This window comes from Cydia splendana, chromosome 8 (genome assembly GCF_910591565.1).
Source record: "Cydia splendana chromosome 8, ilCydSple1.2, whole genome shotgun sequence".
Lineage (NCBI taxonomy): Eukaryota > Metazoa > Arthropoda > Insecta > Lepidoptera > Tortricidae > Cydia > Cydia splendana.
Genome location: NC_085967.1, coordinates 2964081 through 2990381, shown reverse-complemented (window position 1 = coordinate 2990381; position 26301 = coordinate 2964081). Strand labels below are relative to the sequence as shown.

General features: G+C 36.3%; 1 protein-coding gene across 1 annotated transcript in view; it reads left to right on the top strand.

Annotated features, from left to right (window-relative positions):
- The first annotated feature begins 17687 nt into the window (after positions 1-17687).
- LOC134792673 (uncharacterized) overlaps positions 17688-26301 on the top strand; it is an 88290-nt gene continuing 79676 nt past the window's right edge. Inside the window, exon 1 of the mRNA XM_063763936.1 lies at positions 17688-17881. The gene's annotated coding sequence lies outside the window, so the exon portion shown is untranslated. The remainder of the gene's footprint in view (positions 17882-26301) is intronic.

Genomic DNA, 26301 nt, shown 5'->3' with positions numbered 1-26301 from the left:
TTTCAACGGTTAAGATTGTGCGTTGTCTGTCAGTATCCAAGTAACAGTAAACTGAAACTATAGAATGACATATCTACTCGTAGTTATAGTCTTCTGTAATCTGTATCTGATTTCGAATGGCCGCTATCAAAATTACACGCATAGGTACGCAAATATGCTGAATCACGTAGTGTAGATTATGTTGAACACATGTTGAAAGAGTACAAATGAAGGCTGACCTTAAGTAAATTACAAATTTAGTTAAGAAAATCATGTACGTTTTAAAAGAAAATGCTATTGCGCTGATGTCTTGACATGATATTTGTTTGACTTAACTCGCAGTCGAAGTGCACTCGAAATGCATGCAGCATCTAATGTCAAATCAACAGAGTCCGTCTAAGCTAGTTCTGCACCGACTTTGACAGATCAAAGTGTGGGAGTGTATTTATAAATGTCACATTTTCATAGAACTGTATGCCATTTTCCTACTCTATTTTAGCAAGTAAGTTAACTTGTTCCGACTCTATCAAATTTAGCTTAACATTTTAAAGTTCGGATAGATTTCCATGTCTAAAGTTTATCCTGGTACCAGGTTACCGCTTGACACAGGTCTGGCCGTGTTTACATTGATCAAAAGCAAGGGCCAATCGAATTCTCGATGAAACCAGCTTACTGTGGCCTACAGATCCACAGCAATACCTCATCGCAGAGCGCTTGCTAAGACACGTGTTAGCATTGTTAATGTCGCCCCTAGTCGGCACGATTCGTCATGACGTCACTGATTTTAACGTAAAGCGAAAAAGTATAGGATTCGTGGATAGTTTTTGCAATCTTCTAAATATTTACGAAAGGCTGCTCTTGCTGACTCACCAGGAAGCCCCCAGTAACAAAAATTGGAAATTTTCTTGACGATGCTTTTAGACGTTGAATGATTTCTTTAAAATAAGTACCTACGTCAGGAGAAAAACTAATTCCAAATTCACAATTTGTATTCTCTTGAATCTCTCGAAGCCGCTTTATCTTGGTGGCGTTTCTCATACAGCACTGAATATGAATAGAAAGAGGTTTTAAGATTTGTCGCGTGACAAACAACTATCCCTGCATGACCTATAAGCTCCGCCCAGACGTAGTGCAACAATGCAATCAGACAGGAAAACAGGTGCAGCGTACGTTAACCCTTCAGCCGCTTTCCCTGTAATATCGTATAGCCTTTTAGAGAGGCTGCAATAAAATGGACTTAAACGCTTTGCTGTCGGTGGACCAATGTAAGGCTTACCAGTTTTTACGGGTAAATTCCCACTACCAAGTTTTTACCAGTGGTAACCACACTGATTCTTTTTTTCTCATCCATTCCCCGTTTTACGCATAGTTGTTACGAATCTAAAGGTCAGCATAATTGTTGAATTTCTATGAAAATGTGACGTTATCTATATCTATGGCACTTCATAATTTGTCACGTCAAAGTCGGTGCAGGCTGCTTGGCTCGACTATTTTAAAATATTCTTACTAGCCTATTAGAATGACCCAGTGATGAGCAAATTTAATTACTTTAAAAAAAAATACACTCCTCGCCCACCCATATCATACATTTTTATCTGAACATACACTCCCCCATATCACAACATCCGATCTTAAACAAGAAACTCGTCTGCAATTACACGTACACACATGTTATTTAACTCTTACTTCATCGAAGTACCACTTTCTCATCTCGTTTACATCTCGCAATCGATATCGAATCGATTCGACATCGGATATGGAATCCGTATAATCGATTACGGCCGCGGAAGGAAACCTTAGCTGGGCCCTAGCGTCCGGCTTCCTAATATAATAGTAATGTAATATTTACGGGATAGAATTACATGGTGCGATTGACTATTATATAAAAGACTAATAAATCAGCAATGTTGTAAAAAGTTTATTTGTAGTAAGGTCAATGTGGAAAAGACCGTCTACAAGCTCTTTCTTCGCTTCTAACTCTTGCGTTTGTACACATACTCCACTCACAGAGCAGAAGGAGCGAACCTCTTTTGTTTCTGACTGTGTCTGAACTCTGAGCGAAGTACGTATTCAAATACAAGAACTCTTGCCCTATGACAAAAATTGTCTTCACCACATTTACCTTACTACTATTTGACGGCTTTAGTTCTAGTTTTCAACCCTGTAATGCCACGATCTCGTGATTAAATTATGTCTTTCTCAAACAAAACATACTGTGTCTTGTCGCAAATCCTTTACAATCACTTACCGCGGGGGTTCATAAATCTCGCTCCAAAAATCTTCACCTTTAGATAAGTTTTCCAAACGTATTTTTCTGAACTAGGGTTTTAAAATTGCTACAAAACTAAACAGGCAAAAGGTAATTTTAACCGACAATTTGCACTCGGCAACATTAATGGTTCTTTCAAGCCAAATTAATATCAATAGAAAAATTTACACGATATTTATATTAGAGAAAACTACTTAATGGCCAATTCTATTCTATCTTTTAATTGAATCAATGACTGTGCTAATCGCATTGACACCTGTCTCTCTCACTCACTTGTTACGTGAAGAAGACAGCTTTCAAGATATCAGACATTTGTATGTGAACTAAGATTGATAGTCTATAGTGGACTTTCTGCTAAATTGCATATTCAGTGGACAATTTATGATGGGCTATTGAGTACTTTTCATCAAAGTAGGTAAGGATGGTATTCCACCTGTCAAATTTCTTGGTCCAATGGCATTGCGCCTCACTCTCTCATTAAGTAAAATATGAGACGCAAATACACATTGGACCAATATATTGGACACGTGGAATACCACCTTAATTGACATTCTGACATTTTGATTTGGGTAAATCAACAATCAATCTATCTAATCTGTCTATGGTATCATAGTGTTCTTATTAATAAGAGTTTTCTTTATTTTGATTGCTTTTTTTTCATATTGAATTAGAAAAGAACAGAAAACGTCCTAATTAATATATTCCGCTCTTAAGTTTCCGTAACTAGGTATATGAATACCTAATGCTGTGTTTATGTCTTGAAACTTCCCATCATCATAGTCATTGAGAGGCAACTATACTATTTGAGTCGGATCCCAAAAAAAAAACAAATTACCATATTATTACAATAAAGATGATCACGAACCACGTCATAATAATACTTTTTACGTACCAACAAGACTTGTTCAAATATTACTTCACCGTCAAAGAATGCTTATTGTGTTGCCTATCGATAATGGTTTTTGTTCAGTTGTTAGTCCCATCACTTAGACGAATATAAGTGGGCCGTTTTCAATAAATTTTTACACACCTTTTATATAATTCGGATGTTTTTATATTATTTTTACTACGCATCTTATAATCACGAGATCTTTTGGTCCTAATAGAAGAAGTGACCAAAATTATTTTTATTCCACTTAATACCATTATTCATACATTGCACTTTGTAGGTATGGTAACGGAATGTAAGAAACATATAATGTATGGACATTACGGGTAATTTTTTTCTCGTATTAGATTCGAAAGTGCTCGTGATTATATGATTAGAAATAAGTACAAAAACACCTACTTAAGAAAATTTTGAAAGGACCGCGCCAAAAGCGCAGCGGGAAAATGTATTACGGGCAAAAAAAATGGGAGAAAGCAAATTGTAAGGACCAATGAACAAAAGCGTCTACGAAATCGTATTAAACATAATCGTATTAAGGCAATTCTACTGTAACAATAATAACACAAAAAAAAAGTGTTTTGTACCTACTTAACTAAAAAAATGGCTCGATTTTGATTTCCGGTTTCAAATGTTTTTTACGGATTTTGAAGTCATAGTATTACTGGACTGAGTGAGGCAAGTGTTCTACAAGTGACGAAATTACTAGCACAGCTGATTGCATGCTTGGTTTGATGAATGGTTAACAGTATTACGATTGCGGGTCAGTCAACAAAGGCCTTGGGAGATAACATAATTATAGTTTACTATCACCCGTATGTTCAGCGTATAGTCAGAATCAATAATATGAAACAACGCGCCAATAGTATCTACCACCTTCGAATACTTTTCAAAATAGAGATAAATCTCAATATAAAGTTTGCGTTAATTCTCTCTCTCTCTTCAGTCTCTTCCAAGCTATATATCCCACATGGTGATGACTCATGTGGTAAGCTTTCCGTGTCTTTCGCTTCCACTTCGCCCTTATCCTTGACGTTGTCGGATACATTGCACTCGGATAGTTTGCGTTAATTGACTCCTTATATTTTTCAGTTAAACAATATTTACGACCTAATTTACTACACCATATTTTCTTTTGAGTTCTATCTCATTGTTATAAAAGTAATAACATGTGTTAAGAATGAAGTATGCAGGCGCGTTATTAAGTTATAGTGACCCACATACCCGCGCCTGACGCCGCGCGGCACCGCGTTTAATTGTGGTCGTTATTACACCTTTACTGCGGTACAGATCTAGTGAATAATTATTTTCCATCGTATTTTCACGGAAGCGGAACATGTCTTGCTATTTCAGTCAGTCTCAGTGCAAAAAGTACTGAGGTTGACTGAAGTAGCATATAACAAATACGAACGTTTCCGAGAAAATTCGATGGAAAACAATTATGAATGAACTATATGAACTACACCTCATGTACGTTTTATAAAACTGTGAAAACATTTCACAAAACGTTTTGAAGTCGTATAAGTAGTCCTTAGTTTCATGGGACGCGTATTTTAGAACTCTAAGAAGCCACAATTGTTAGTCCGCGTACACTGAGAGAAAAAACTAACAAAAACACACTTAGAATTACAAAAATAAAACTTAATCCGGGGACAAGGAGAGTCAACTAATAGGAACAAATTGACTTTTGCAATTTCCATTTAGTAGGAAATACAACTTCTATATTTGTAATTTGAAGTATGCTAGAGTAATTTCAGAAATTTGGTTTTGTTATTCCGAGAGGTGCTTTAGCAATATCGGAGGTGATGACGTCATGGGTGAAAACTAATCGTTTTGTAATTCTAAGCGTGCTTTAGCAATATCGGAGACGATGACGTCATAGGTTTTACTAAACTGTACTGCGATTCCAAGCTAGCTGTTGTTATTCTAGAGATAATGACGTCACAGGCAAAAACTAAACTGTTTGCAATTCCTCCGCCCCTAGCAAACGGGCGCCGCGAGAGCATGTCGCGCGCGTGGTAGCTACCCGTCTCTATTTCTGTCTGTATGAATAAAAAAGCATTTGGTAGTATATCTCTGTACTAAAGAGGCACTATAAAAGCCTGTCGAGATATTCTACCCATTCCTTTCTTATTCATACAGTCAGAAAGAGACTAGTAGTTATTACGCGCGCAACATGCTCTCGCGGCGCACCTGTGCTAGGGAGGTTGGAATTGCAAACAGTTTAGATTTACCTTTGATGTCATTATCACTAGAATAACAACAGCTAGCTCGAAGTTGCAGAACAATATATTCCTGTAGACCCCAACTACACAGTAGGTCGCGGGTTAATATGTCCATGGCCCACAATATATCCTAAATTTATTATTTAACTTAAGTAAGTATGTTTTAAACAAAGAAGACACGAGACACGCCCGCCCGACATCCGACACAATACTAACTCTAACCAAATGAACGTAGCAAGTAGCTGTGTTGGTATTACAAAACTCGTTTAGTGATTGGTACAACAATGAACATAAACACAACAAGTCTATCTACTAAATACCAGTAAACTTTGTAATGTCGCTATAGTAACAACTGAATTGTTATTTTAAATGGGGTAATGTTATTCCCGCGAACTCGTTTTTTAGATATTACAAAACTATGTAAGTGAGACATTTACTAAAATCATAACTTGAAATCACAGATGCTTTTTTTCCAAAAATCACAAACTTTACTAGTAAAAATCGGAGAATTTTAGTAGTAATAAAAATGGATTGTAACAAATACTGAACTTTGTTTAATGCTCCATTTACTAAAGTCTGTTTGCTGAAATTAGATTTAGTATTACTGAGCTGTTTGTAGAAATAAATAAATTTTACAGAAATAGTGAAACTTCCATGATTACTACTAAAACTTCATTTTTTCCCCCAGTACAGAACTGTTTATTAATTCCTGGTGGTGATTTTTCTCTCAGTGTAGGTTCGCCCTAGAAACGAGTGGACCGTCTTGAGAAATGTTGAGGTCGACGGTGGGCGTTGGACGAAGTGTAGTAACGAGGCATCGATCATTCCGTGTAGTGTAGAGTAACCTTCGCATGATGAACTGAGAGCTGTAGCATAGCAATTCAAGTCGATTTCCTTTTACTTGCTGCCTTATATAAGTATAATAATGTTAATTGCTAGGAATTGTATGTATTTTCAAAGTTTCTACAAAATCAAAACCAAACCATCCTCAATGTAACCATCTCATCTTGCCTAAATTCGTCCTACATGTTAGGAATAGGTGGACGTCCTGTACCCTAAATTTACACTAGAAATTTCATTCGATAGCGCGACGCGACGTGACGTGCGCGTTTGCGTTAAGTGTCATTTAAGTATGGGATTTTTAATTTCCAAAACATCCCGCTTTGCGCGGTGTGTTATTGTGGTTTAAATAAAATAACTACTTACACGTGTTATTTTTAAAATGCGTAGTCTTATTCGTAAGACCTAACGAGCCATATCCTATCTGGTAAATCCCACAGCGGGGCTATTCCAATTCTAAGGACTAATTAGGGGGTTTTAACTTTTTGAGATTGTAAAATTGGGATTTCTGTACTGTTTTGCAGATTGAATTTTAGTGTTTTTTTAAACCTGTAACTACTTGGAGAGTCTTAAACTATGCATACATTCGTTTTGACAATAGTAGTAAATTCTAAAGGTCACCCGATTTAAATTCTATGTCATTTTGGACCTTGTCACAATGAAGATATTATGCCACTGATGCCATCGCAACAAAATGGCTCAAAATTAATATAAATCCGTGGATCCAGTACACATAAGAAAAGATGCAAGTCGCCATCGCTAAAGATTTACTTACTACGAAACATTAACAAGTTCATCTTCAGACAATTGTTCCATCAGATTCTTAACAAACTATCGTAGCCTGTCTAACCTTCCATTGTAGACCAATAGTGGGACCGGATTTTTGCACTAAAAGTTTTGATAATTCTAAAGATGAAAAAGTGATACTTATCTGACATGGGACATATTTTTAAGCATATTTGTAAAATATGACGAAAAGTTAGAACGAGCGTTAGATATAAATTAGGTATTTATATATTTTTAGTAATGATTTTTTAATATTGAATTAAAGTGCAATGTTTAAGTTCCATCGTTTATAATATGTATGACGCTTTATAATGTAAAATTATTAGAATTTTTTTTAACGTGCTTCTTAGTCAAACTATAAATTAGCTTATTATTTTGTCGATATTGAATTAAAGTTTAATAAATCCACAACAACATATCTAAATTCTTAAGTTAATAGGCAAGCTAAAAATTTAGAAGAATAAGATATATGCTTTAGAATTAATATGCGTTTTTTGTCCTATATTATCTAATATTGAATTAGAGTCTGTAAAAATAAGTCTATTACTATAAAATAATATACGCAGCCATATTATGGAAAATAAGAAATTTCGGCGTGTAGCTTGCATTGTAATAGTAAAATATATTTAAAAAGGCGCGAAATTCATACATACGCCGCGCTGGTCCGTCAGTGTCGCCGGCGCGGCGCCCGAGAGCCTATCAAAACCTACCTATACCTCGCCCCTCGCCTCGCCCCACCTCCCGCTCACAGCACTGTCTGTCTTTTCTTATCATTCATTTGTTTGTTTACTGTGGACATATATAAATTAGATGCGGACATTACGTGAAATTAAAGGGGTCATTTTGTTTCCCATAAAGTTTTAAGTCATAATGTATTGTTTGTCATATAAGAACCTTCGGGCTCTCGAATTAAGGTTTATTTTTGAATGGCCTTAGTAGCAGTGTGATAGCGTTGACTCGGCTCGGAGAGTTGGCGAACTGGCGATTCATTCGCCGAGTTAGCGGATCGGATACCAAGTTATCAGTTATACTTGGTCAAGCAGATCTTGTCAGTAGAAAAAGGCGGCAAAATTGAAAAATGTAGGGTCGAAGGGATATCGTCTCATAGAAAATTTGAATTTCGCGCCTTTTTCTACTGACAAGATTTGCTTGACCATCTATAGTTTAGTGGCCGAGTTGATTAGGAAGAACATTTGAATTTCGAAATTGTAATAAAAATGTACATGATATTCACAACTATTTTTTACCATAGTTTGTCAAAGGACTGTCACATTTCAAACATAGAGAGAATCATCATACTATCTTTGACTTACACTAGTACTAGCACCCAAAAGAAAAGGATGAATATAGTTTTTTGTTTTTATTTACTGACAAATTGGTTTGACCGACTATACCTATTTCTGGTTCCTATTGTCATGTCCTGTCCTATTCAACGTCAATATCATATTATGTATATTATAAACCAACTGCTCAATATTACACGTATACATATTGAATATACAATAAGGTAAGTGACCTCACCTTATTGTATATTCCGTGTCGGCCGTATATGCATATATACGGCCCACCTTAAATTAAAATTTTTTTTTTTTATAAACAGGATATTAAGTATGAAAAACTCACTCAAATAGGTATCTTATTTATTGAAGTTTCTTCATTATACCAAAATAGTTATAAAAATATTACGATACTCTTGGAAAATATACCTTTTATAAAAGTCCTATTGTGGGCCTTATTGAACACTAGCAGGGTATTACTTAATCCCGCAAAAAATAATCATTTTGACAATAGACAATAACAGATTTTATTGTTTTTAACTTAAGAGTTATACATATACAAATAACAATATTTGGTACTTCACAACAAGAGGATATTTATAATAAGTTTTAAAATAATTCTTTTGGGCCTTATTAACTAAAGATATAAAAATTGTCTAGTTTACGCGAAAATAGTAGGTAACTAATGTCACTAAACATAAATCTTTATTATTATTATGTTTTAACATCTGGGGGCACGGCAGTGCCCCCGCCAAGACGAGCAAAGCGCAAGGGCACTATCTACCTTTTCTCGAAGCGCTTCGTCGTTTTTTGGAACCCTCATAACTTGGGGTTGGATTATACTAGATAAACAAAGTTCTCGGACTTATTAAGCATATCAATTGCATAGCTCTTATACTTTAGATTTTATTCATATCTATAAACTTCGATTTCGTCACTGACTCACTCACTTGATGATTATCAATACCTTTAGGGTACTTCCTGAAGTCCTCTAAGAAGCTGAAATTTGATATGTAAGATAGTTTTAGTACACAAACAACAAATAAATTCAAAAACTTGAATTTTTTAATCCCTAAGGGGATGATGAGGGGGTTTAATCTTGTATGGGGAATCAATAATCGCTGAACCGATTTAGTTGAAATTTGGTATGTAGATAGGTATTGTTATGGGGAAGGATATAGAATAGATTTCAACCTCAAAGTTTACCCTTACGGGGTGAAGGCAGATTTCAACCCCAAAGTTTACCCTTACGGGGTGAAGGGTTTATATGAGGAATCAGTAAGAAGTACATTGTGTAACAGATGCCCCCAGATACTTATTTCAGGATTTTTAATAGTAAATCACCCCCAACCCTTTAAATTAGGGGATGGAAGATTGTCATAAGCAACTTACAAAAAGAAGTGAAATCCCACCAAAAACATTTTGATGTAAAATGTTGCCCAGACGAAACCAAGGCTCGCACTGTCAAAAAGTTATCAGATCTCTTGCCAAGCTTCTAACTCTACAAGCCCTAACTTCACTAGCTCTACACCTTAGTCAAAGTATGTGGCTCGGCCGTTTCGTTTCTACAAGAACTATTGTATGTATAATAAAAAAACCGCCCAAGTGCAAGTCGGACTCGCGTTCCAAGGGTTCCGTACATTACACAATTTTTAACAATATGTTTTTTTAGTGAAAAGTGAGTAAAATGTCTTTTAAAAACCCGTAGGGATCGGATCAAAAACTAAGTACTTAAGTCCGACTCACGCCACAGATTATACAATAGTTCTTACGAACAGATACTTAGCTCTCAAACAAAACGCAAATACCTACCGTTTTGATACCTACACAAAAATACAATGGAGTGACCTTCAACGCGCCGCTCCCCGCACCGCGCGCACCGGCACAACGCTAGGGTTGCTGACGCTTAGAAATGATAAATAAATACCCACTTAAACAGAGGAGTGAAATAAAAGGAAAGCTAAATATTAAATTATACCTAATATTCCGATTATGTTTAGTGTTTGCGAAATAGTCATTTTAAAAGGTCATATGTCCCTGCAGTAACCGCAGTGTTTACGCCGTTTTATAAACCGCGCAATAATCCCAGCAAGAATTAGTTTTAAAACTTCTTGTAATTTAAAACCAGATAGAGATTAATGTTACATAGTAAAGAAAAATAATAGAAACCCCATGAATAAAGGTAATTAATTATAAGTTAACCAGAGCAAAAATGAGTAGGCACTTTCCGGTGTAAACTTACTGTCGTTAAAATAAACATTTACCAAAATAAATTAAAAATTTACTACCTATTTCAAATAGATAGATATCTAAATCTATACATTTGTCACACATATTAAACATTACATGTTTAATTAAAGAAATTCAATAGTAGGTAGGTACCTACCACCCGCGCGATTCGAACTTTAAGATATCGCGCCGTTAGACATCCACTAGATATGAAATAGTAAAGATATGTGACGTTCCACGGCAAAAGGTACCTTATGGCGGCTGGCGCTTACGCTTATTATTATCGCCACTCCAATATTCAGTCGGGGCAATGGTACCTTTTGCCGTGGAACGTCACATAACTTTACTATTTCTTATCTAGTGCATCTCTAATTCATTTCCCGAATCCCGCCGTACGTGTAACTATCGTAAAAATTGACAGTGCGGCGCGCGGTGACGTGCGTACGTGAGCGCGTGTGGCAATTAACTGGCTTGCTTTTCTACCGTGAACGGGAGCAGATTCGTAGGTATTAATCCGAGCTCGCGCAGAGAGTTCCATAGGCCTGCTCACGCTTAGCTCCACATTTCTAATAGGTTTTCCTGTCATCTATAGGTAAAGAGCTAATATGTGTATTTTTTTCATAATAAAAAGACCCAGTAGTTTCGGAGATAAGGGTAATGTTAATTTTTTGCCTGTTTTCTTAAATCACTTCTAAAGTATTTATTTTAAAATTATGAAAAAAATATATTTGAGATTCTAATTCTAAAATGAGCCCCTTCATTTGATATATAACAAAGATATAGTTTTTTTTCTTCTATTTATCATTCATCTCAAAAGTGCCCCTTTATTTAAATTTATATTACATATTTACTTTACATGTATGTCTTTGGGTTATAGACAAATTTCAACTTATTAGTCCAGTAGTTTCGGAGCAAATAGGCTGTGACAGACGGACAGCCAGACACACGAGTGATCCTATAAGGGTTCAGTTTTATTCCTTTTGAGGTACGGAACCCTAAAAATAATGATTATAATAAGTTTTTCACCTTATGCCCATGTGGCGGTAGCAAAAGAGCCAAGCCACATATTTTGACTAAGTCGTAGAGTTAGTGAAGGGGCTTGTAGAGTTTGAAGCTTGGCTCGACAAGAGATCTGATAACTTTTTAACAGTGCGAGTCTTAGGCTTATGGTTTCGTCTTAGCAACATTTTACATGAAAATGTTTTTGGTGGGATAATTTTTTACAGTATAAATATTTATTCGTAACAGTTAGTATTATCTTTTAACATGATTTTTACTGTACATCTGGGCCCTATTTCACCAACGTGACAGGTGCGACATTTGTCGACATCACTGTTACTGACGTCACAGGCCTTTATATGCTACGGTAACCGCTTACCATCAGACGAGCGGTGTGGTTGTTTGCCACCAACCAGTGTTGGGCGTAATTAATTACTCGTGTAATTTAATTACTAATTTAATTACATGTAATTAAAATGTTTGTAATTTAATTACTAATTTAATTACATGTAATTAAAATGTTTGTAATTTAATTACATAAAATTTAATTACATGTAATTAATTTTTCTGTGTAATTTGCAATTGTGATTACATTAATTAGTAATTAAATTACTCAATTACTTTTCATTTACCTTTTTAATAATATGCAAATATGAACAAATTTACTTGTAGTAATTATAAAGAAAATCTTTTATGAATTCCATTATACGCTGGATAACGTTATAACATATTTTTTATCCCTGGAATCATACCTTTACAGGGTACTATGTGACAAACCACGTTGAATATGGTGGTCGGCGCTTACGTCGCGTAGCACCGCATTAGTATTGGGACGCCGGTAATAATGACGTAAGCGCCGACCTAAGGTGCCTTTCGGATTGGACTGTAGCAAAGGGGGGGCTGGGACTTGTCACGAAATTCCGACACAGAACTTATTTACTGTCAAGAATTACCGAAAGTTCTTTGAAATCTTGTGTCAATTGTCATCATTATCATCATAAACATCACAAGAAAGATACCTGTTTTTTGCCGATATAATAAAGTTTTTTTTTAATAATACAATGATAGTGACAAACAGGAATAAGGCCCGTCCGATGGTAAGCTATAACCGTAGCCCATGGATGCCTGTGACGTCAGCAACAATGAGACTTGTCGAATTGTCGCACCTGTCACGTTGGTGAAATAGGGCCCTGGTGCTACATTACGACACCGGTGCTATAATAAGCACATTAAAACACTCCCTTTGGCCGTGTTTTAAAATTCGTCATTCGTTGCAAAATTTCTATTTTTCGCACTTCTATCGTAAATAACTACCTATGTATTAATAAAAAAAGTTACCTATATAAGTAAGTAGTTACTGCCTTTAAAAAGTATAAGTGTCTAAATGTTATTAGACTTTTTGATTCTTTAAAACGTCTTTGGGTCAATAAAGCAAGTGAAAAATTATTAGAGTTAGACCAAGAAAAGTCTGCAGCGATTTGGACAGCCCACGCAGTGAAGGTGTTATTTATAAGTTATAATTTCATAGAAGTTTCTTCAAATCGGCCTTATTAATGAAAGATTAAAAATATTCAAAGTTATCTTAAAATATTTTAATCTATTATTTCATCTCATACGTTCAATAAGGCCCGGGACTGGACCTTTTTGCCTGCACTGACAGTGGATCTTCTTAGCAACAAGTACAAATTCAGAATAATAGGGAGCAACTGCTATTTTTGAATGCTGGGCCTTGTTACCCGCCGGGCCTCATATGCCTGCACCTCACCTACGTTATTTATTTGTTTTACAAGGGGAAAATTTGTTAATTAATCGTGCTAATATTGATACCCAAACAAGCGAAACATTCTAAAATTGAACCACAAGCGTAGCGAGTGGTTCGTAAAGTTGAACCTCGAGCGTAGTGAAGGTTTCAAGGGACGAGGGTTAAATAAAATTTTCACTACATCAGCTCGTAAAGGCCCTCTTGATTGTTCGAAACGGATAAGAAGAGTGGCATTTAAATTGATGCAAATTTTGAGTTGTTTCCGTAGGTATACTCGTAAAGCTCAGTTGGTTGGTAAAATTGACTTTAAAATGATAAATATTGAATAACGTTAGTTTGAAATTGATTTAAATGATAAAGTAAATATTATCGGAGATATATATATCGGATATCGCTCTTAAACAAAAAATATATGTCGCTAGTCATTTATAACCTAAAAGCGCCAAATTACGCAAAATTATATTGAAATGACACCTGTCTATTGAATTTGAAGAATACTTTAACAAGGGTGGTTATCTGTATGACAATGCACCTAAAATAATTTTCAAATGTATCTATTATTTCTATACTTAACACGATAACGTAATAAATTCTACGTAAACCAAACCGCGGACAATCCCTAGTACATATAGAAATAAATAAGTGTAGGTAAGTTTCCATTAGTGTACCTACTATTAACAATATAACTATTTACCATTGATAATAATTTTATAAACGTTTTGCGTATTTTTTACGGGCACCGCGCTAATCGCTAGCCCGCCACCGTCGATCGCTGCCTCCTGCCACGGCGTACAGCGCGGCGCGCGAAAACGCCGCGCGTTTGAAATGTAACTCAATATAAGCGCGGAATGCATACTTACGTATCAGTATTTAGTGTCGCCGTGATTTTATATTTCTAATATTTTGTGTGGGAACTAAGATCTTTATTATGACCGTGTAATATTAACTCTACAAACTTTAATTCAATATTGGCTATACTGCTTAACCAGAAATCAATATCTAGACAAGCACATTGTCTACATTTCTAACTTTTTACAAGTATACTAAGTTGATAGATAATATCTTAATTTTACAATATCAGCTACTTTAATTCTTTATTCACAAAGTAATTCGTGTTTTTACGTTCACCAGAAAGCAGCTGTTCCAGATTTCTAAAAACCGAATATTGTGAATAAATTAAAGTGTTATTGAACATGTTACAGTTTTTTGTAACTTTAATTTTATATTTACATAGTTATTTAGCAAAATTGAAATATTTAAATATGGCCGAACGCTCCACCTATAATTTTCTAATATTTTACATAAATGTTATTTAACATGCATGCAATAACATATCAAAAAAGAAAAAACTTTAATGTTATCAAAACCCATTTTTGTTCCACCGCTGGTCTATTGGTTGAATGAACCATAAATAATAGGATTAACTTTCTTTCAATAACAGATTAAGAGCGCTCTTACAAGAAAAGTCGAAATAATGCAAAATTGATGATACTAGTCGACGAAATTCAGGACTTTGCGCTCATTATTAGAAACAATGAGTACTTGTTCCAGTAAAAGCGTCTTCTTATCTTTATAAATATCGTTGTAAATATTAGAAAAAGGACTTATTAAATTAGTAATGATTTTTTTTCTGATGGTCGTTTCCGAAAAACCCCGTGAAGCACTGAATGGCGAGCTCTTATTTGGAAATGTTGAGAATTTTACTCTGCTAAACCTGGCTATTTTGTATTACTAATACCCTGTACTTTAGGCATATCAAACTATATTTTTCCTACATACCTTTGAGAAAGAGAAAATCAAAGTAAAACGAACTCGATTTTCTCTCCGAAACAAGTGTCAATTCCTACGAAAATCTACTAAATATCGAAGTCATTTTCATACTCAAGCAATCTGCAACGTTTGCTTATACTGTTGGTATACATTAGTGTTTATGAAATTCTACTATAATTTTTTGGCAATTTTTTGAAAACTACTCTATATTACCGATGACGCGCGCTGCGCCAGCTCAGTGCCGCGGCAGAGCTTGTAGAGGCAGGACGTGTGTCGGTCGGCTCCGCACATTTTCAACGGCGACGACGAGGTTTTTTATCATTGTGTGCGGCGGGCGCCGTGTAAAACGCTATACTGTGTGCGTGTAAACCGCAACGAGAGACTTTGATCCTAGCACTGTTTTTATAGTATTATAATTTATAATGGTACAGTTCAATAAACTACCGGACAGGATTAAAAATATTTGAAACGACCTGACATTCTATATGTATTTATTTGACTCAAGATAGTACTCAGGGTCTGATGATGGAGCCGGAAGGTGGTCACCGGTACCAATCAACCATGCAACTAAACCACTTCGTGTTTAGGCTCGTTTTATTCATCTCAACAAGATCTTTGACACAAGATAGTACTCAGGGTCTGATGATGGAGCCGGAAGGTGGTCACCGGTACCAATCAACCATGCAACTAAACCACTTCGTGTTTGGGCTCGTTTGATTCGGCTCAACAAGATCTTTGACTTAAGATAGTACTCAGGGTCTGATGATGGAGCCGGAAGGTGGTCACCAGTACCAATCAACAATGCAACTAAACCACTTCGTGTTTAGGCTCGTTTTATTCGTCTCAACAAGATCTTTGACTTAAGATAGTACTCAGGGTCTGATGATGGAGCCGGAAGGTGGTCACCGGTACCAATCAACCATGCAACTAAACCACTTCGTGTTTGGGCTCGTTTGATTCGTCTCAACAAGATCTTTGGCACAAGATAATACTCAGGGTCTGATGATGGAGCCGGAAGGTGGTCACCGGTACCAATCAACCATGCAACTAAACCACTTCGTGTTTAGGCTCGTTTGATTCGTCTCAACAAGATCTTTGACACAAGATAGTACTCAGGGTCTGATGATGGAGCCGGCAGGTGGTCACCGGTACCAATCAACCATGCCACTAAACCACTTCGTGTTTAGGCTCGTTTTATTCGTTTCTATAAGATCTTTGACACAAGATAGTACTCAGGGTCTGATGTTGGAGCCGGAAGGTGGTCACCGGTACCAATCAACCATGCAACTAAACCACTTCGTGTTTAGGCTCGTTTGATTCGTCTCAACAAGACCTTGGACACAAGATAGTACTCAGAGTCTGATGATGGAGCTGGACTGTGGCCACGGGTACCAGTCTACCATGTAACTGAACTACTTCGTGTTTGGGCTCGTTTGATTCGTCGCAATAAGATGTTTGACACAAGATACTACTCAGGGTCTGATGATGGAGCTGATGATGATAGACAGGTACCCGTCGCCACCTTCGCGCTCCATCATCAGACCCTGAGTACTACCTTGTGTCAAAGATCTTGTTGAGATGAATAAAACGTGCCTAAACACGAAGTGGTTTAGTTGCATGGTTGATTGGTACCGGTGACCACCTTCCGGCTCCAACATCAGACCCTGAGTACTATCTTGTGTCAAAGATCTTGTTGAAACGAATAAAACGAGCCTAAACACGAAGTGGTTTAGTTGCATGGTTGATTGGTACCGGTGACCACCTTCCAGCTCCATCATCAGACTCTGAGTATCACCTAGTGTCAAAGATCTTGTTGAGACGAATCAAACGAGCCCAAACACGAAGTTGTTTAGTTACATGATAGACTGGTACCCGTGGCCACCTTCCAGCTCCATCATCAGACCCTGTGTATCTTCAGTGTCAAAGATCTTGTTGAGACGAATCAAACGAGCCTAATCATGTTACTACATGGTTGATTGGTATCCGTGACCACCTTAATCATCATCAGATCCTCAGTACCAGTTCGTTTTTAAACCCTCGTTGATACAAACTTTACAACCTATAGGTACCAAATGCAATGACGAAACATGTAAATAAGCGAGTAGGTACCTATAATTTCTTTCGAGTAATATACCTTCATAAGTACGAGTATGGGGCTATTCATAAATTACGTCGTTTCAAATGGGAGGAGTGGGGGGGGGGGGGGTCTGGACATCGGATGATGGTAACATGACGTAGGAGGAAACAGATTCATCCGAAGCTTGATTTTTGGATGATTTGAGGGGTGGGGAAGGTCAAAAATCGTCAAAAATAGATGACGTAATTTATGAACAGCCCCTATGTACATTTGCACTGCATTTAGTATTTTCGTACTTACCAAATAACAGTTTTAGAACTTTAAAAGTTAAGTACAGTTAGTGTTGTTATGGTTGATTTCAATATGCTTCGCGAAGGATCAAGAATGTTTAATCCATCATTGTAGTGCGAGTGTGGTAGAAGGGATCGGCATACTGAGCTCGCACGGCCTGCCGCAGCGCGTAAAATACCTAAACTCGCTCAACGCCGAAATGTAATAGCGCTCTTAAGCAGGTAGCCCTTCGCATTCCTCCCACCCACTGGGTCAGACCGTCCACACAGTGGAAACGAAACGTCAGACGCAACGTCAGATCCGATGCGACGGCGACGGAGCGCGGACGTTCACGCAGCTGCTGTTTATATTTACGTTATGTTTCACCAGTTTCACCACCCGCAGAGACAACGCTTATAATAACCTAATAATAACACTATTAATCATCAGTGAGTGTACAATGTGTGAAAGTGAAGTGTAGTGCAGTGATTTCGGATTTACCAAAATTACAGGTATATTAACAGCGATGTAAGCAAATTAATCAAAATTAGCTATTAAAATGTTATAAATGCTGGAGAAAGTCAATTAAGTTTATGTATTAAGTATGTCGATTAAATGCGGTTATTGATTGTATAAATATAATTGAAGTACATTTCTGTTTGGCTCTGTGTGTGGTGGCAGTGCGTATAATTGATCGGTGCTTTTTGTGCATCAAAATTGATTAGGTACTCAACCGGATGTAGAGATTATTGATATTAAGGGTCAGTTGCACCAAACTGTATGTCACCGTTAAAGCATTCGCTAAATGTATTTGTATGGGAAGTTTCATAGTCCACTGCTGACTAACGTTGATTCCGTCAACTGTGGTTGTTGCAACTGGCCCTTATTTTGAATAGTATCCCCTCTAGAAACTAACGAAAAACTATAGCACAATCTAAATAAATTTAAATTTCCACAGTATTGCATATTTCAAAATAATAGATTAGATACAGATACAGGCCTGTTAAAAAAAATTACATCACGATATTTTTGAGTGTGTTAATATCGTAGTTAGGTATTTTGAACTGACTATCATCCTCATAAAACTAGCTATTTTTCGTCTTTTTTACAAACTCTGATGCTTTAGATTTAGTAGTACATGTATAGAATTTACTGTTTACTATTGTTGTTATTGATATAGCAAAATTACTAGTTACTACCTATTATTATAAATTATAAGTCTGCATTCTGTATTGTTTTCATCGGTATGTTGATATCATAACAAACACAACACCTACTAATCCTACTATGCTTCATAGGATGACTAGTTAATGGATTTGTAGGTAAATAAATTGACATTGTCACTGGGACTTTGGATTTGTTTCCCGTATGACAAATACGAGTACATTAGTTACATTACTTAACCCTTTACCGCATATGGGTACAAATTTGGAACGTAATGATATTATCCTCTTGGATTGATATAAGCGTCATCTGTTTTACTGAACTTGTAAGAGGTAGAAACTATGAATACTACTGAACGTTTTCTGTACTTGATGCAGCTTCTAACTAGTTTGTGGTCCAAATGACGTTATCTTTTCCACCGACGTCCGGCAATTTTACTTGCAAGTGTGATTGACAACTTTGTAATTAGCTTTTCGTTGTTATATTTAGTGCAATAAATAATTTTTCAGCGTTGAGTATTAGAAAAGTATATGCCGCGAGATTTTATGGTAAAACATGTAAGCATTTATATTCAAATGACTATGTATGATGTTGTGAAAGTTTGTTCCTGAAATGGAACACTATGCGTTACAAGCTAGAAGGATTGGACTAATATGGAACATTATGCATTATTGATTTTTTTATCAGTTTGGCAAATATGGAACCTTATGCACTCAGGCAAGCTACTTCTGTATTTTATTTTTATTAAGTTAGTTACGTTAGCCGCATTGCTAATAATCTGTAGATAACCGGTGACAGCTGGTAGCTACAGATAACCTATAACGATCAAATTATTTTACTACATCAATGACAAACAAGTATACGTTCCGTATGGTGGTAAGTGGCTACCATAGCCTAAACCTTAGCAAAAATAAGTATAAAAATAATAAATAGTTTTTGAAATTGTAAGTGATTTTTTTTTAAACTTACATTTCCATACATATATTGCATACAGTTCCAAATTTGACGGTCAGATTTGGAACAAATTGTTATTTACTATTATTTTTAATTGGGTCCAATATAGATTTTTTTCACAATTTTTTTTATGTTGCATTTATAGTGTTTTATAACATATATTTAATTCGGGGAGAATAAAAAATCCATGCGGTAAAGGGTTAACTGTCTTTATTAGGTTTTAGCAAATCATACCTTATTTAAGTAACTAACGTACGTTAAGAACGGGCTAATGCAAAATTGTAGTTTTTAGGTATATTGTATTTTTACACGTTGATTGAAATCAAGGGCATCATGAAAAAATTCTCACGGAAACTAGACTATAGTATTTGCAAGGGCAAACTCTAACCAAAACCTGTCAACAGAATAAGTAATTGAAGGCATGTTTACAAAAACAACATAACTGACTACACTGGTTGACACCTGAAACGATTAACAATGTTCTTAAAAAAGTGTCAACCGCTCTAAGCAGTTATGTTGTTTTTGTAATCATCCCTTCAAAAGTTTATGTCTCTGACTCAAAACTTCAGTGACAAAACACAAATCCGAGTACATTAACATTCAGATTCCTTCTTCATTTAAGATCTGTGTGTGAAGGCCCCTAACATCAACATCAACAAACATTGCTTAGGTACGTTTTCATATCTAGAAGCGTGTTTGATAACGTAAAATTCTGATATCATTACCAATTTTACAGTCGAGCACCAAATGAGCTGTATTATTTATCTAACAGCGGTCGATTAAACACACGCAACTCCTCGTTTCGACTTACCTCGCGCCGGTGAACTAAGTCAACTATTTAGAATTTCGTCTAGACATGAGGACATGACGGTTGACCGTCGCGAATCTCCAATGATGCAATTTTGCGGTTTGATATTCAATAAGTATTCATTCTTCGTCCGAAGTTACAGGCGTGGCAAAAATTATGGCTTGGTATTTTGTTTTGGCTAGTGAGATAAAATATACGTTTACAGTGGCTTCTGATGCTGATTGTACTTGCTACGTTGCTATAAAATAGCATGAAGTATTTTTGTTCTCAAATTTGATATATTTATATCACTCGGACTACTATAAAAAATTAAAAGTTGATTTAAAGATAAAAGTTTTTCATGAATTAATTATGAACCAGAAGTAATTATTAAGATAAATTAGAGAAACTCTATTTTTAATTAGGCTTTGCATTAGGTTTGAAATCAAATAAGAATCAAACAAGTGGCTTAATTTGTCGGGAGTGTCGGGACACGGGATAAGACAGAAAATCTGCGTTTGGCCTAATGGCACGCTTTTGTGTTATTTTGGTTTGCAATAGTTTTACTGCTGCATTAATGAGAATACAGATCAATTTGCGTAGAATTTCCATACAAAGTGTTCTTACGTATTAAATTAAGTATGCATTGCGTACAAAAAACTTTGTAACAGCTTGCAAGCTCTATCGATCCAGATACCACAACGAAGTTATTCATCTACAAAAGTAAAACATCTAAAACAAAAAATAAAGCTGAACCAGATCCAGCGAATGCACCGCGAGACCTATGTTTGCTTCAGATGGCGCGCCCAAGCAGCGCAGCTCATGCAATATTCGCATAAAGCGTGCAATCTACAGTAAACTGCCGTGCGCACTCGCAGTCGCTGGATTAGGACGCCCCCCATACGTCACGCGGTTGCATCTGCCGCGTTACTTCATATTATTAACAACCGTAATTGCAGCCAGTGGCGCGGATAGCTGACCTTAATAGCGTTGCACATGTAGTTGCAGCTTAGTGCGAGTTTTTTGATCATCTAGTCTTCGTTTAGCTTTGAGCATCTGTGTTTATTTATAAAAACAGTTATAACGTTTGCTAAGAATTTCTTTTAATAGCCGATAAAATGACATACTGACGGGCAAAAGCCTCTCCGAGACTGATAGATTTAGCGTAATTTCTGGACCGTTGTTGAGAAACGCGTCCACACACGCACGCATCTTTCCTAAATGGTCTAGTCTAGTCTCCTCCTATGGTCAACAAAGAAATAATATAACATAAAATCTATACCTGACTGCGGTGTAGCCAAAAAAAAAATTGTGTTTAATTAGAGTGTTTGTAATCTAATATATTCTACTCTACCTATACCACGTCTACCGCGAAAACAGCTGTGGACAGCCGGCCTAGCCAAGGTTACAGTCGCTACGCGGCCTGGTTCGTTATCTGCCCTGCCCCTCTAGGTACGCTATAGCATATACGATATGCAAGAGTAATCTTACATATTAGATGCAGGTAATTCAATTGCAGCCCTGGACGCTACAATGAATCTTTGATTGTAATTTTTAAATATGAGTGTGTATAAAACTGTTTCTAACAGAGTTACAACTACAACGTATTCATAAACTGTTTTTAGAATCGTAAAGCAGTTGAACAAACCACAGAATCTTTTCCATTGTCTTCAACACAATACTTGACAATACCCATTATGCTAGTCGTCCGGTCTTGCCTGTCCTTGGGCTTCCCTTCCTTTTAACTCATTAGAGGGATTAAGGATTATACCTGCTTCATTTACCCCTTGTATCACTTTTACTTTACTAGCCTTTGGTATTTTAAGGTTTTTTCCAAATTCTGTAAACAGGTTTTGGTTTTGAGCTTGATGGGTTTAATTAAATGTTACGTTTCTCTTCGTGACATTTTTTAAGCAGGTTCGAAAATTATATGGAACTCTTTGGCGGCTAAAATGGTGGAGAGTCGGTTCTAGAGATCTGAAGTTCATAGAGTCAGTAGTTAGTTATCTTTTGGTTTAATTATGTTTTTTTTAATTCCATCATTTGTATTGGTAAAAGTTGGCACCTAATAATGATTCAATCTGGTCTTCCCAGTGTGCTTATATTATATGTAAAAGGTAAATATTAGGTACTCCATGTTTGCAAAAGTCAATGGCAATGTTTACATATCATCATCTTTACTAATATTTTCAAACATTTCCTTGTTGTAACTTCATATGTATAAACTGGCCATTGTGTAAGAATTATAGTCGTAGTGCCTATTTTATTATTGTGACGCAACAAAGACTTATAGCACCTAAGGGGGTTATTAGAGTGCCTCCGCTTCTGGAAACCGCATCAGTGCGATAACCGCCGAAAGCAGCATTCAATCATTAAAAATGGGTTCAGTACGGATATGATGGCTGTTCTTGTCTACGTGACAGCGTGATAAAACGGTATCCGTCACTTTCAGTCGCGCAGTGTTAATAAGTGACGGATATTTTGTCACGTGGATAAAGCCATCCATAATAGGCCTGCAGGATTTTATAATTTGCATCTCTCTCTCTCTCTCTCTCTCGTTCGCATTTGTTTTATTTTTACACGACTGCCCAAAAAAAGGAGTGTATTGTTATCGGTGTGATGGAAATATGCTGAAAGTAATTATATCAAGTCTAGCGTAGAATAATAATTTTATATACTTACCTAAGGCTTGTTTTTAGAAATACGTAGACTCTGATACCAAAAATTATTTCACATTTTAACCGTTATTTTATTTCGTGCTGTCGTAAATACGTGAATAAAATACAAACAATTTGTGTTGACTGTTGAGTTGAAAGGCCTTGTAACAGCTTAGTCATTTTCCATTCCTATATCACGCAGAACCCTGTTCATAAATATAATAGTATAGATTACTTGCCACAGCAGATGCAAGACATATAATTAAAGTCTATTTGCTACTGGACCTAGTATAGCACCTGGCGAAACCAGCAGTCCTTAATAGTAAGACAATGGACACAATAAGTACGTCGGTATAAGGATCTTGACACCCAAGGCGTCGACTTTTACGAAGGTGACGACTTGATGTGGTACTACCACTTCTATGTTAATCAGATTGATGGTTCGGGACTTCCCTTCTTTGTAATCGAGCGTTAACTCTTTCCCTCGACTTTGCTCAAAAGGGTCCCCGTGTAGTGGAAGTGTAAGTAAAAATCTGTAAAGATATACAGCTCACTCACTGAGCTACTAGTCTTTCGTAGTCAATCCCTACTTGAATATTATAAATGCGAAAGTAACTCTCTCTGTCTGTCTGTTACCTCTGCATGCTTAATTGCTTATATCGCTGATTTGATGAATTTAGCACATTTAGATGAAATTTGGTGTGGACATACTTAGTTTGAGGTCCCGGGAAGGCCCTTAGAGAATATTTTTTATTAATCATCATGATTTTCCATGTAGACTAAGTCGCGAGCAGAAGCTAGTCATCAAGAAGTAGCATTAACAAACAAGTTAGATGTTTCGTAAGTTGCGGTTTAGTAATTTCCTGCCTCCCTTTGACCTTAACGACGTGGTTTAACCAGTCGGAGATAGGCATATAATCGTGATGTTACTTTCATTTAAAATAAATTATCTTATCTCTTCAAACTCACTATCAGTTCTTAGAATTAGTCTCATTAGTTATGTCGAAATGATAGATAATGCTTTTAAACAATGGGTACTATACTTGTTGACGTGCATTGACTGCCTATAGGATTAATGGTGTGTGGTGTGGTAAAATGATTAAGTCATATTGTTTAAAGGCTTTACGTCATTTATTTAATTGGTCTTAGTTCGTGACGTCCCAGCCCTTGGTTATAACATAATTGTTATACGTTACATTATGATATAGGTAAGTTAGTAATCGATGACGAAACTGTGACATTTGAGTTCTGTTTGAAATTATCCTCATACCATAGGTACCTACATATTTATTAGTTAAGATAAGCCATGTGTTACCAGTCTCGTTAGAATCCTTTTCGACGTAATAATTATTGCTGTGCTAAAAGTTCAAAACATTCATTATAGCAACTACTACTAATACTTATAATACTTATATACATACTAATACATACATAAGTAGAAATTCATTAAACAATGTTGGCCGATTTATTTAGTTTAGAGCCTGAGGATATGAAAATGTATTCCACATCACCAAGCCACATACTGCAGGTGTCACAGTATTAAATTACCCGATTCTGTATAATACAAATTTTGTGAATGTTAGCACATATGTGCAAGAACGCGGTAAAAGGATATTCCGATTCGCATTCCTCTCCATCTCTCCAAGGCTAACAAGATGCATATTGAACAAAAATGCTTTTTATTTAGTCCTTTTGCCATTCCAATAATGATATACGTTCTCTACTTAATTGGTTCTTTCAACACAATTTTGTTTATATGTATCAGTATTGATCCAGTAAGCTTGTTTTTTGGAGCCAAGGGTACATTTATAATGTTACACTCTCGATCGACCTAAATCGGTGGCCTATACTAAACTAATGGAGTTTTTAGTTTTCATGTTGACCTTAAAATTAATATTTTTCACGCTTTCAATTCTTTTTTTAACCGACTTCAATTTCATAGAAGGAGGAGGTTCTGTATTCGGTTGTAGCAATTTTTTTTTTCTATGTACGTTCACCGATTACTCCGACATCCGTAGTCCGATTTGAGTAATTATTTTTTTGTTTGAGATGAGCTACCTCCGAGTTGGTCCCATTTTAATTTGGTTCTGTTCTGATGATGGGATCCATGAGGAATTGAGGGAACTCCTCAATTTTTAAAGGCATGTATGCATGGTGTTTTGGGCGTTTTCTTAAGCAACTCGAGCATTTTCTCCCGAAAACCACCAATTTGATGAAGTAGACCTTATGATGATGATTATTTTGATGATAATGATGATGATTTCTTTAAATGTAAGTATGTTCAGCGATTACTCCGGCACCTGTGATCCGATTTGAGTAATTCTTTTTTTGTTTGGAAGAAGTTACCTCCAAGGTGTTTTCGTATTATTTTTGGTTCTGGTCTGATGATGGAATCCATGAGGAATTGAGGGAACTCCTCAATTTTTGAAGGCACGTGTTAAGTGATTTCGGGGTTTTCTAAAGTAACTCGAGCATTTGCTTCCGAAAACCACCAATTTGATGTACTGCAACTGTAGCCTTACCACGAGTTTGACATTGACATATTCGCTAACGTCTTATGCATCTAAATGTAACTTTTTATGCATCTCGCTCACACTAAGGTTAGTACGAGCGAGATGCATAGGAAGTAAGTTACACACATGCTAGCGAATATATCAATGTCAAACTCGTGGTAAGCTGGTAAGGCTACTGATCGGGGGTTAGGGTTAGGAGTTAAGGGGTCGGGGAATGGCGGTTGAAGGGTTGCTGGTTCAGGATCGAGGGGTTCCTGGATCAGGGGTTGATGTGCTGTGAGGTTGAGTGATCGGGGGCTGAGGGATTGGGGTCAGTGGCGGTGCGGGCGGATGGATTTAGTTGACAGGAATTATAATTTCCCAGACGGACTCGAGAAAATTCCTGATTACATATTTACTAAAGTAATAGGTACAGTCAACTGTAAAAATATGGGTGTAGTCAACTTACTCAAAAATATGTCCCATAGTTCTTAATTCACTGATATAAGAGTTATGGGACATATTTTTGAGATGATTTGTACACCCATATTTTTACAGTTGACTGTACACGAATTTAGTGTTAAACATGATCTTGTTTTTCATTCATGCGTCGTGCTCTTGACAATGCGTTAAAACTAAAAATGGTAAAATAAAAACTTTTTACAAAAAAAATGAAACCGACTTCAAAAAGGATGAAATAAAATATTATCCTTTTTTATGTCTATGCGTTACCAACTGATATGTTTGAAGTCGGTGCCAAGCCAAGTAGTAACAATACCAGTCAAAAATAATCAGCTTTATGGCTATAAATCCCATTAGAACTGGATAAGGCATGCTGGATAAGGGACGGAAAATAACTCAGTCCCAATCCCACACTT